Source organism: Carcharodon carcharias, chromosome 5 (assembly GCF_017639515.1).
Source record: "Carcharodon carcharias isolate sCarCar2 chromosome 5, sCarCar2.pri, whole genome shotgun sequence".
NCBI lineage: Eukaryota > Metazoa > Chordata > Chondrichthyes > Lamniformes > Lamnidae > Carcharodon > Carcharodon carcharias.
In genome coordinates, this window is record NC_054471.1 from 107,544,969 (window position 1) to 107,557,764 (window position 12,796).

The 12,796-nt window shown below is 43.7% G+C and overlaps 1 protein-coding gene across 10 annotated transcripts in view; it reads left to right on the forward strand.

The window, feature by feature from the left end:
- LOC121277942 (frizzled-3) overlaps nucleotides 1–12,528 on the forward strand; it is a 144,525-nt gene extending 131,997 nt beyond the window's left edge. For all 10 annotated transcript variants that reach the window (XM_041187823.1, XM_041187822.1, XM_041187821.1 and 7 more), the window contains one exon: nucleotides 11,899–12,528. The gene's annotated coding sequence lies outside the window, so the exon portion shown is untranslated. The remainder of the gene's footprint in view (nucleotides 1–11,898) is intronic.
- The last annotated feature ends 268 nt before the right edge of the window (nucleotides 12,529–12,796 follow it).

A 12,796-nucleotide genomic window follows, 5' to 3' on the forward strand; every position in this document is an offset into this window, starting at 1 on the left:
AATGATCCTTAACGTTAAAAACATTTTTTATAGCATTGCTGTGAGATCTTTAAATGAACATATACATTTCTTGTGCAGAATTTGACTCTATGAAGACACCATACCCATATGGTATCAAAGGGATCATTGTTTGGAACTATTTTTTACTAAGTTTACGGCAGAATTGACGACATTAATAGCAAGCCTGTTGGTTTTCAGAACTCTCATCTCTAAGAGATTAAATCCTGTTATTAGAAACAGGGTCCATAGTATGAAAGCAATGATCAAATGATGTGATAAAGTGTAGAAATATGTTGCATTAACTTGAACTGAGGTAGATTTTGTAAAGGGGCTGATGCAAAGTTTTTGTTATTCATGTCAGGATATTGCGACACCACCTCATGGCGGCCCTTCTAAGATTTGTCCACACAACAGATGAGGCAGCAATATAGACTGATTAGCCTATCACCGATGCATTTCTGTTTTGGTTGAATAGTGCATTGCTGAAGAGGGGTGGGTGTTGGGAGGCGGTTGTGGCCTGAAGTGTGTATTTAAGGATGAGCAACAAATGCTTGCCTTGCCAGTAATGCTCATGTCTTACGAAAGAACAAAAAAAAGATAGGGAGAATGGTGCTGAGTTAGGAGCTTGATTTGTAACATGACAGTACGTTGAAGTGCAGATTGCACTCAGCTCAATGATACGTTATACCAGGTACTGGGGGAGCTTAATAGCTGTGATGTGGTATTGCCCCTGCCTCCCACCCCAGCACACTTTGCCATTCACCTCAAAAAAAAAATGTAATTTGGACAAATTCTACAGTTCCTGGAAACTCCACTAGAAACACTGTTTGCTCATTTGTTGCTTTTGCAACCAAAAATATCCTTTTGATGATATTTTGTTTATATCTATCCAATAAATTTTCAATTGCAGTTTGCCTGAAATGAACTGAAACAGGATTTTAAAAAGTGGAACCGCCTTGCAATTGTCTATTCTGCCGACCAGTTAACTGAACCTCAGTCCAAATAGGTACTTCCAAACACTCATCAGTATTTTCGCAAAGGTGTTACTGTGTAATTAAATACCACATTAATTCTATACCAAAAATATTCGCCTAGTATTCCACTGATTACAAAAGGCAATGAAGGCTCTGAGACACTACATTTCGATCATTAGCGCCATTCATAACTCAGTGGTGCCTCTGGAATGGGGCTTGAACCCGTTACCTTTTAACTCAGAGCCTTAAAGACAGGATCTAGGCAGACACTGCTATGTCAGTACTGAGAGGGTGCTGCACTGTCAGAAGTGCCATTTTTCAGATGAGATATTAAACTGTGTTCCCTCTCAGATGGACAGGAAAAAAATTCCACAGCACTATTCCAATATTTTCTCCAGAACCAACATCACTAATGTTTCTGGTCATTATCACGTTGATATTTGTGAGATCTTGCATGTGCAAATTGGCTGCTGCATTTCCTACATTACAACAGTGATTACATTCGAGTACTTAATTGGCTGTGAATTGTTTTGGTACATCCTGAGGTTGTAAAAGGTATTATGTCAATGCAATTACATCTTTCTAAACAGTTTGATTACCTTAATGGAAGTGACACATGCCTCCTTGTATCTATAATACCTCCATGATAACCCACGGGTGTAATAATATTATCCCTTTGTGACCTAGGCTGGATAGTGGTGTCTCTCACACGTGTATTTATTATAGAATCATAGATTGGTTACAGCAAAGAAGGAGGCCATTTGGCCCATCATATCAAATCTGGCTCTTTGTAAGAGCCCTTTGTAAGAGCCCTTTGCTAGTCCCGCTCCCTAGCCTTTTCACTGTAGATATAAATTTTTCTCTTCAGGTAATTATCCAACTCCCTTTTGGAAGCCATGATTGAATCTGCATCTACCACACTGTCAGGAATGCATTCCAGATCCTTACCACTCACTGCATTAAACGGTTTCTCCTCATTTCGCCCCTGGCTCTTTTGCCGGTCACTTTAAATCTGTCTTCTGGTTCTCAACCCTTCCGCGAATGGGGACAGTTTCTAACGATTCATTCTGTGATGATTCTGAACACATCCAGAAAATCTCCTCTCAACCTTCTTCTCTTAAGGAGAACAGCCCCAGCTTCGTCAGCCTAATCACATAACTGAAGTCTCTCATTCCCAGAACCATTCTCATAGATCTTTTCTCTTTGGTGTTTTCATATCCTCCTTAAAGTGCAGTACCCAGAATTGGGCACAGTATGCCAGTTAAGGCCAAACCTGTGTTTGGTAAAGGTTCACCATAACTTCCTTGCTTTTGTACACACTGCCCATAGTTATAAAGCCCAAGATCCCATGTGCTTTGTTAACTGCTTTCTTAATTTGCCCTGCCACGTTCAATGATTTGTTCACCTATACCCCAGGTTCTCCTGCTGCTGAACCCTTTTAGAACTGTACCCTATAATTTATATTGCTTTTCCTAATTTTTCCTGTCAAAATACATCATTTCACACTTCTCTGCATTAAATTGCATCTGCCTCCTGTCTGCCTATTCATCAGTCTGCCTATCTGTGGTCTTTCACTATCTTCCTCACATTTCACAATACTTCCGAAATTTGCCATCTGCACGTGTTGAAATTGTGCTCTGTATACCCAAATCTCAGTCATTAACATAGATGAAGAAAAGCTGTGGTCCTATTACTAGCCCCTGAGGAACCCCACAGTATAGCTTCCTCCAGTCTGAAAAATAGACATGCAATACTAATGTCTGTTTCCTGTCATCTGACCAACTTCTTTTCCATGCTCTCATTGTCCCTTTCATGGGCTTCAACTTTGCTGACAAGCCTGTTATTTGGCACTTTATCAAATGCCTTTTGGAAACTGATGTATACCACACTACCCTCATCAATCCTTCCTGCACTTCATCAAAAAAGTCAATCAAATTAGTTAAACATGAGTTGCCCTCAGCAAATATTTGCTGGTTTTTCTTAATTAATCTGTATTTGTCCAAAGTGTCTTGGATAAGTCACTTGGACTAATTCTGAAGAAGAGTCGTATTCAACTCAAAACATTGGGAAGAATTTTTTGCTTGGCGTGCAGGCGCACACCCGACATGGTCAAGCATAAAATAGCGCACAATGACGTCAGGTGAGCATCCCAACGTCATCGCGCACTTGCGCGATATTTCACCCGGCAGGTGCTGGAGCCGCACCTACCATTAATTAAGAGGCCAGTTAAGGCCATTAAAAAGTCAATTGACACCGATTTTTCGTTACCTGTGCAATTTCGCACTCATTGCACAGGCTAAACAGGCAGACAGCCAACTGACAAGTTCCAAAATCTCATCTACAGGCAGGATAAAAAAGGTCAGCATCGTTGCCAATGTGAGTAGTCGTTTCGTAGATAGTTTGCTGCTGGTGACTTATTGGTACTTGGCAGTTTCAACTCTGTTCGGGACTTCATTCTTCGCATTTTCAGGCTGCATTTCAGGTTTTCTTGGTGACTCCAAGGACCCCGGAGGATTCAGACCATGTGGACCCTTCCAGGCATCAGACAGCCTGGTAATGGAGATTGTGCTCTTTGCTGGAGGCACCTCCTCTGAGGAGAAAGGGAGGGACAGAAGGGAGTGGAGGCCATATGCCCTAATGCAGCTTTCAGGGGAGCAACCTGTGGGAGGAGAGGCGCAAGCACAGTGATTGCTGGGTTCCCCCGCATCCAGGGTGCAATCAACTCCACATGTAGTCATCAAGGCGCCAGCGGGTGAGCCGGGTGCGTTTGTTAACAGGAAGTGATTCCACTCCATGAACGTTCAGATAGTGTGTGACCATAGGATGCAGATTCTGAGAGTCTGTGCAAGATACCCTGGCAGCTCGCCTGATGCTTACATCCTGAGACACTCCCAGGTGCTGAGGCTCTTCAGTGCTCTAGCCCGACTGGATGGATGGCTGCTGGGTGACTAGGATTATCCGTTGAAAAGGTGGCTTATGACGCCTCTCTGCCACCCAAGAACAGAGGCAGTGCAACGATATAACAGGAGCCATGCCTCCACAAGGGCGGTGATAGAGAGGACCATATGTCTTCTAAAGACTCACTTCCAATGCCTGGACCATTCAGGGGAAGAACTACAATATTCCCCAGAGTGGGTGTCACTGATTGTGGAGAGTGCAGCATGCGACCGCTATCTGGCACTGTTAAGGGGGGACTCACTGGAGGAAGAGGGTCTTGATTTGGCTGCACAGGCCACAGAGGATGAACCCAGTAGTAAGTCAGAAGAGGAGCACGTGAGGAGAACGCTGAGGACGTAGAGCCAGACCTCTGTAACCTCCAGGAAGGCAGGGACACCTTAGTCCAATGCTCCTTCAGCTAGGCTGCCAAATAAGCGCTATCACCCCATGCCATTGTTATGACACAGCAGTTGATAAAGGCTGAGTTATTTTAAGTCCCAGAGAGAAACTTTAAATAACTGTCAAAACCTATTTTTTCAGTTGGTATGTTTGAGATGCAGCTCTGAATTCAGAAATGAAAGCCACCAAGCCTCGAGGTTTTTTTATATAAATTAAATTTATTAATTTTCAAGGAATTAAATACGTACACGTCTACAAATTACTACCATAATAACTTTTAAACAAATCCCCAAATTAATGACTCAGATAATCTTCCCAAGGCAACAATAACCCACAGATTTAAACAGACACCAGGCAAAGCACATTTTATTTTACAAATTCAAAATGAGGTTCCTTTCTTTTTGTTCCTTCGCAGACACAGGCTTAGATCTTATATGCCTCTGACTTCCACACACACAACTTTTCTATATATATCTAGCCTTCCCTTTGAATGCAAACTTTCATTAAACTTTGAACTGTTTGAACTCCACCTCTTCTAACAATAAAACCCCTTTCATAGTACCAATTTTATTAGTAATATAAACATATTGCTTGGTGCCTTCTAGCTAGGTGCAAGAATTCACCCCTAGTCTTTGAATGGTTTATTCAACAAAATGCAAATGTACTCTTTACCTTACGGTTTAACATCTCCAAACTACTGTACATCAAAGCATCCAGCCTAGCTGGGTTTAGTCCAATTAAGACACACTCACACTCACAGACACAGACCCCACTACAAGCTCAATTTAAAATAATTTCCAATAACATTATATACATTAATATCTTCATGACACCAGGGCTCCTGCCTCCATCCATCTGAAATGGCCCATTCCTTCGACTCAAGTCCACTCAGTGCCTGTGCAAGAAAGTTTCAAGCCCAAGTCCAGCAATACACACTGGCGTATCCTGCACCACATTAAATAAAAAAAGTATACTCGGGCCATTACAAGAAAAGAAAATTTATCTCATGTTGACAGTCAAAACGAAGTAACAGAACCTTCTCTGGTCTTCAACCCCAGATCAGTTAAAATAAACAAAACAGTGCACAACAGAAGATCACCCGTGACCAGTCCCTCTTGTGCTCGTGGTGCCTCAAACTTAAGTTTGCGAGTGCTACATCTTGGTGTTCCCCACGTGCTGGCTTTGGCATTGGAGACAGCCTGCTGATTCTGTTGGCCTTGACGACCTTGGCAGTCACCCTCTGGCCAGTGGAGCCTGTGCTGGCCCCGCCTGGGAGGGAATAGCCAGTTCCATGGCTGGCATCTCCCCAGTCACTGCAGCCTCATCAGATGCCACAGTCACTGGCAGAGGGACAGAGGAGCTGCTGCCGTCATCCAGAAAGCTCGGAGAGGAGCCCTCAGAGATGACAGGCAGCTCGTGGGCCAACATAAGTTCATTCTGGACCTCCCTGCTCACCAATGATGGACAGGAACCTAGCTGGGATACTGGGCACCTCATCCATCTCTCAACTGGACACTGACCACCTGAGGTCAGTCCCTGTGTGAGGGCTTGCAGATCTGAGAGCAACCCCACGGAACCCTGATTCTGTTTCTGGAGCTGCCTCTCCATGAGAGTCACCACACTCTCAATGGAGGAGGCATTGCGCTCGGCCATGAGGGTCAACGCAGTGCTGATGCTCCACATGGATGCCTCCATAACAGAGACCATGGCACTCAAATCCTCATGGATCTCCGCCAGATCCTCCCACACATCTTGTTTGACATCCAGCATCTGCCGCCTAATGGACAACACTAGAGGCTCCTCATTTGCTTTCAACTGAGCATCGTCCTGGTCTCCAGCAGCCCTCCAACTGCCGGCGCCCTGGGCGCACTCTGCTTCCGTCTGCACCTCAGACAAGTGTGAATTGCCCTCACCAAAATTCTAACCAAAGATCTAATGACCACTGAGGTGCTGGTATCTGTGCATCTGGAGCCTGGTGATCCTCTGGTGTCAGGGGTGGGTCTTTGGAGTCCTGCGATTGGGTGCGTGTTGGCAAACCTAAGGTAGAATAATGTGTCATTAGTTTAAGTCATCACAATGTCAGTGTGCATGCCATGTACCCTGGAGAGACCATGGAGATCAGAATCATGGTGCCATCGTTTTTCAATGATCAACGGAGAATCCAATTTTGAGGTTCCCGTCAATGATGAGACTACGCAAGGATGTTTGCACCATCCAAAACTCTCACCTCTGTGCACTGCACTCTTACCTTCGTCTGATGCCCCAGCCTCTCCACGGCTGGTTGACCGAGGTGCGTGGCGCCTCTCCAGCTCCAAGGCATCCTGCTCGCATCTGATTAGGATTAGGAGGTTAGGGGGGCTTCCATCAGTCCATGACCTTTCTATGTTATTATGGGCCGTCTTCTGAAAGGTGAGAGAAACATTGATTAGTCCACTCTCTATCTGCAGCCCCATTTGCAGCCTGGCCAACTCCACCTGAGGAGAACCTCACAGGGCACATCTGAGTTGTTGCCCTCGAGCCACAAGGCACTCATTCCAAGCAGCCAGGGCTCTCCCCTTGGCCATGCCAGCATAATTGACAGTTGGCACTCAGACTCTAACACCCCTGGGCTCCACGGGGATTGGCCAGCCCTTAACACTTCAACACACTGATCCATGCCAACTCGGTACCCACCCTTCCCGCTTTCAGGTCGTTAAACCTCCTTTTGTGGCACTGGACCCAGGTGCACCGCACCACATCATGGCTGCTGACCAGCACTGCCGCCACCTCCCAAGCAGTTTTTGTAAGGTACGGTGGCCGCCTCCTTCCATCTCTGGGGATAAGGTTATTCCTCCTGGCAGCCACCTCCTCCAGGAGGACCGCGAGACATTCATCAGTAAACTAGGGCCGAATGCCCACCCGACCTGCTCTCCTGCCTGGCATTTGTTTCCATAATTTTTACTCTCCTGATGACACTAAAGATGTCTTTGTCGCCAGCAGCCTTTCAGGGCTCGACTCTGCCGGTTTTAACCGGCCACTGGGTCGCCATTGGACCCAGCAGCTGACAGATCCCCACCTCTGCCCGCCTGCTCCCAAACATTGGGGGAGCCATGGTTCATGCTCAGCGGACCTTAATTGGCCCACCAGCATGAAATCGCAGTTGGGGGGCTGATCACGGGCAGCAGGCTGTTTTCCCCTCTTGGCGCTAACCACGCTGCCCGCTGGACTCTCAATTCTGGCTATTAACTCTGTTTCTTTCACTACAGCTGCTGCCAAACCTACTGAGTTTTTTCCAGCACTTCAAGTTTTTAGTTTAGGTTTCCAGTATCTGCAGTATTTTGCTTTTATTTGTCCAAGCGACTGTTCATTTTGCCTCAGATTATCATTACTAAAGCTTTCACACAACCAAGGTTAAACTGGCTGGTCCATAATTGCTGGATTTATCCTTTCATCCTTTATTGTGTGACGTTTTCAATTCTCTAGTGCTTTGCCACCACACCTGTATCCAAGGAATATTGGAAGATTATGGCCACCATTTCTGCAATTTCCACTCTTCCTTCCCTCCGCATTCTTGGATACATCTGATCCAGTCCTGGTGAATTATTAACTTCAGATACAACCAGCCATTCTAATATCACCTCTTTATCAATTTATAGCCCATCCAGTCTCTCAACTACCTCCTCGTTCACTGACTTTATAGCATCTTCCTTGGCAAAGATAATTGAAAAGTCATTTATTTCCTCAACCTCCATGTGTAAATTCCGTTTTTGGTCCCTAATCAGTTGTCCCTTTTTTTTTTTGCAACCTTTTTACTATTAATGCCAAAAGACTTTTGGATTTCCTTTTATGTTGGTTGTCTGCCTTATCCCATACAGGCTCTGTGCTTTTTTTCTTATTTCTCTTCCTGTCTGAACTTTCTATATTCAGCCTACTTCTCACTTGTATTATCAAATTGACATCTGGCATATGTGCCTCCTCTCCTCCCAAACTTACCCCCTTTTCTGCATCTTACTCTTTCTTGTCACCCAGGGTCTGCTGGCTTTGTTTGCCCTATCTTTCCCCTTCATGGGCATTTATTTTGACTGTACTTCTCCTCGGCCCAACCATCTTCAGCTGCTTCATCAATTATCTTCCTTCCATCATAAGATCAGAAGTGGATCCGCTGATGATTGCACAATGTTCAGCACCGTTTACAACTCTTTAGATACTGAAACAGTCCATGCCCAATGCAGCAAGACTTGGACAATATCCAGGCTTGGGCTGACAAGTGGCAAGTAACATTCATGCCACACAAGTGCCAGGCAATGACCATCTCCAACAACAGAGAATCTAACCATCGCCCTTTGACATTCAATGGCATTACCATCACAGAATCCCCCACTGTCAACAACCTGGGGTACCATTGACCAGAAACTGAACTGAACTAGCCATATAAATACTGTGGCTACAAGAGCAGGTCAGAGACTAGGAATCCTGCAATGTGTAACTCGCCAAAGCCTGTCCATCTACAAAGCACAAGTCAGGAGTGTAATGGAATACTCTTCATTTGCCTGGATGAGTGCAGCTCCCACGACACGAAGCTTGGCATCGTCCAGGACAAAGCAGTCCGCTTGACAGGCACCCTTTCCACATTCAATCACTCCTTCCACCACCGACACACTGTAGGAGCAGCTGTGTGTATCACCTAGAGGATGCATTGCAGGAATTCACCAAGGCTCCTTAGACAACACCTTCCAAACCTATGACCACTACCATCTAGAAGGACAAGGGCAGCAGATACATGGGAACACCAGCACCTGCAAGCTCCCCTCTCAAGCCACTCACCATCCTGACTTGAAAATATATCGCTGTTCCTTCCCTGTTGCTGGGTCAAAATCTTGGAACTCCTTTCCTAACAGCACTGTGGATGTACCTACAGCACTGTGGATGTACTACACCACATAGACTGTAGCAGTTCAAGAAGGCAGCTAACCACCACCTTCTCAAGGGCAACTAGGGATGGGCAATAAATGCTGGCCTAGCCAGCGAAGCCCACACCCCATGAATGAATTTTAAAAATCTCCTCTTTCAAGGCAGTCCATTGTTGAATTATAGTTTTACTTGGCAATCTTTGATTCCAATTTACCTGGGCCAGACCCATTCTCACCCCATTGAGATTCGCTCTCACCCAACAAATTACTTCTACTCTAGGATTCCTCCTTGCCCCTTACCATTGCTAACTTAAACCCTAAACTAGTATGATCACTGTTCCCTGTATATTCCCTTACCAACACTTGATCCACTTGGTCCAGAGCCAGACCCAGCAATGCTTCCTTTCTCAGTGAACTGGAAACATACTGATGTAGAAAATTTTTCTGAACACATTTAGAAACTCTTCCACATCTCTGTCCTTAACACTAGTACTAACCCATCCTATATTAGAATGTTTGAAGTTCCCATTATAACTACTCTATCATTTTTGCACTTCTCTGTAATTTCATTGCCAATTCGCTCTTTTATATATTTTCCACTAGTTGGTGGCCTATTGAATACACCCAGTAGTGTAACGGTATTTTTGTCATTTCTTAGCTTTATACTGCCATCCCCCCCTCATTTCTTACCTACCCTAATTTTTATACCATGTTCAAGAATATTTAACACCCAGTCCTGCTCTTTTTTCAGCCAGTTCTCTATTATCGCCGCAACATCCTACTCCTCATCCCTCTTTCTACCTCTGTCGTTGGTACTGATATGCACCATGACAGCTGGCTGTTCACCCTCCCCCCTTGGAGTCCTTTGTAGCCACTCAGTGACGTATTCAGAGTAAGATGTGCTCAGGGAACTCCTGTACCACCTGCCTGGTCCCCCTGGACTGCCTGATGGTCTCACATATCCCATATGTCTGTAATCCTTAAGCTGGGGTGACGATGACCAGAAACATGATATCCACAAAACTCTCAAGTTCGCAGATGCACTGCATGATGCCAGCTGCTGAAATTTGAAGCTCAAGCTCTTCCAACTAACAGCACTCCCTGTACATGTGACTATCTGTAACACATGAAGTGTCCGAGAGTTCCCATCCCACTGCCATCAGTCTCCCTGAGAAGGCTTGGGTAAGGCAAGGTTCATTTCACAGTAAGTTGAATGGAGAGAATGACAGTTCTAATTGATTTAATTAGCGCAACCTAAATCTTCACGTAATGATCGAAAATAAGGAACACTTCTTATTTTATTTAAACAAGATCTCCTGTTCCCTGGGGTTCCTAACCTTCATTCAGAAAAGGCCCTCTAGCAAAACGAACTGTTTTCACAGCCTAACTGAAATCTGAATGGTTGTCTGTGTTTTGAAAAGTCTAGCTTTATCTGGATTTAATTATTTTTAACTAATAATCCAGAGAATGAGTTTAAATAAGTCCAAACAAATCAGTCTCCTTGTCGCAGATCACTAACTTCCTTCATGCATGGTCCAACTATTCGTTGAAGTCTTTACATTCATCGATTTCCTTCAGGTCATGCACTTGATTCCTCTTGTGGTGTAATTGCTAAGCATCAATATCTTTATTTCTTCCATGACATTTAGTACAGACTAAATTTACTGCATCTACCGGTTTAACATTTAGCCTTCATTTACCAACATTATTGTCCTCAAAATCTTCAGTGGCCTCCAGGGATGATGTGTACTTTGTTCATGACCAAAGGTTTAACTTGCTAAAGCTGCCGTAACATTTTAATATATCTACAGGGCTTGCCTGATCTCCTGGGCAGAGTACAAGATAAAACAGCATAGATAAATAAAGCAATCCCTCACTCACCTTGATTATTCCAACATTTCTTTATTGCAGCCTTTCTGTTTTATTGACATGACTATGCTTTATATTTCTCCGCACTTTTCCCTTATTCCTGCAAAGTTCAACAAATGCTATCCTATGTACTCTTGTGATTTCCTACTAAGTCAATATTTTGAAATCAAGTTCATTGCAGTCTTCTCTCCTATTTCCTAGTACCTTGACTCAGGAACTTCTTAAATCTCCAGGGTTTCCTCTGTCAATCTTTAGACTTTCCAAACCCAAGCTTAGTTTTGTCCAATTATCACTGTCCCCTATTAGATAGTAGTCTTCTCTTTCAACCTTTATGGTGATCTTGGTTAATCTTTTAAAATTAAAAATAAAGCCTTCTCTGTTGTGGATGGTATGTGGCATAGAACAACCTCAATGGAAGAGGAAATAACTGATTCCTTCCATTTTACGCCTCCCCCATCCCTCAAAAGCAACACAACCTGAATCTGAATGGTGAAGGCACGTTACAAGATGTGTAAACAGAAAGGTACTATAGGGGACTGAACAAAATTTCAATGTTGGGACTTTGTAAAGAATCTGAATTGTCAAAAAGAACCAATGAAGATTGAGAAATTTTAAGTTTTTTTTTGTTGTAATTTTGTAATTTTAAATTATTCTGGGCCAATTGTAATGGCTGCACTTGATTTATGTGAAGCACTGAAACAGATGGTTGCATTATTCGCAATGTCACCTCGTGCTGGCTTTGTTAACACTGATTAGTTGTTGATTTGGGGTGAAAGTAGTGGTTGATATTAACTAACTCTGCCGATTTCTACCCCCTTGTTATTCAACAGCTCCAATTGGAAGCCACTGAGTGTACTGCACCTGCCCTGAGGCTGATTCAGTAGCAGTGAGGAACTGTTCAATTTTATATCGGAATTCACAAACCTGATACCATTACTGCTCGTGCTCAATCTCCCACTTTATGCAGTTAGCACATCTGGCCACAATATGACATGTTAGGAACAGATGTGTGACAGGGTAGCTGTGCTGAAACTACACTGCTGGCCTGATAGCCCAACCACAATCAGATCAGTAGCTGCCATCTGCACCTTCCTTGTTGGAGGCAGCAACTGCAAGTTATGTTCCAGGAGTTTGTTGCTCCTCCTGACAGCAAGATTGTTGGGCTGTTGAGCACCATTGCCTTTACCATCAGAAGCAACCCTGTGGTAGAAAGGGGACTTCAGTCGAGCTGTGTCCAACACTAAAATGGCAAAGGAGAAAACCTTGTAACTTGCACTCGCCCCATAAAGAGCCTTTTTGTTTACATTAGAATTGTGTTCAGATGTTTAGTTTCATTCAGTCTTTTTTCAGTTTTAGCACTTTAACTGTGATTGTATAGATGTTGAAATGTAGTAATTACAAATTAGAATTTTTTGAGAGCAGTAGATTTTTAATAAAATAATAAAATCATGATTTCCTTTCATATTGTGTGATTGCAATCATTTATCAGTTTTTTTAGTTGCGTTTTAATTTTTGTATGCACTAGGTTGACACTTCAGAACAATGCATTAAAAATCAGTTAAAGAAACCACTGCATTTATATTCCAAAGTAATTACAAGCTCACTACCACCTTCTTGAGGGCAGTTAGGGATGGGAAATAAATGCTGGCCCAGTCAGTGAAGCTCATATCCCATGAATGAATAAAAAACTGTTTCAGTTGATTTATGCCAAATGCATTCATACATATT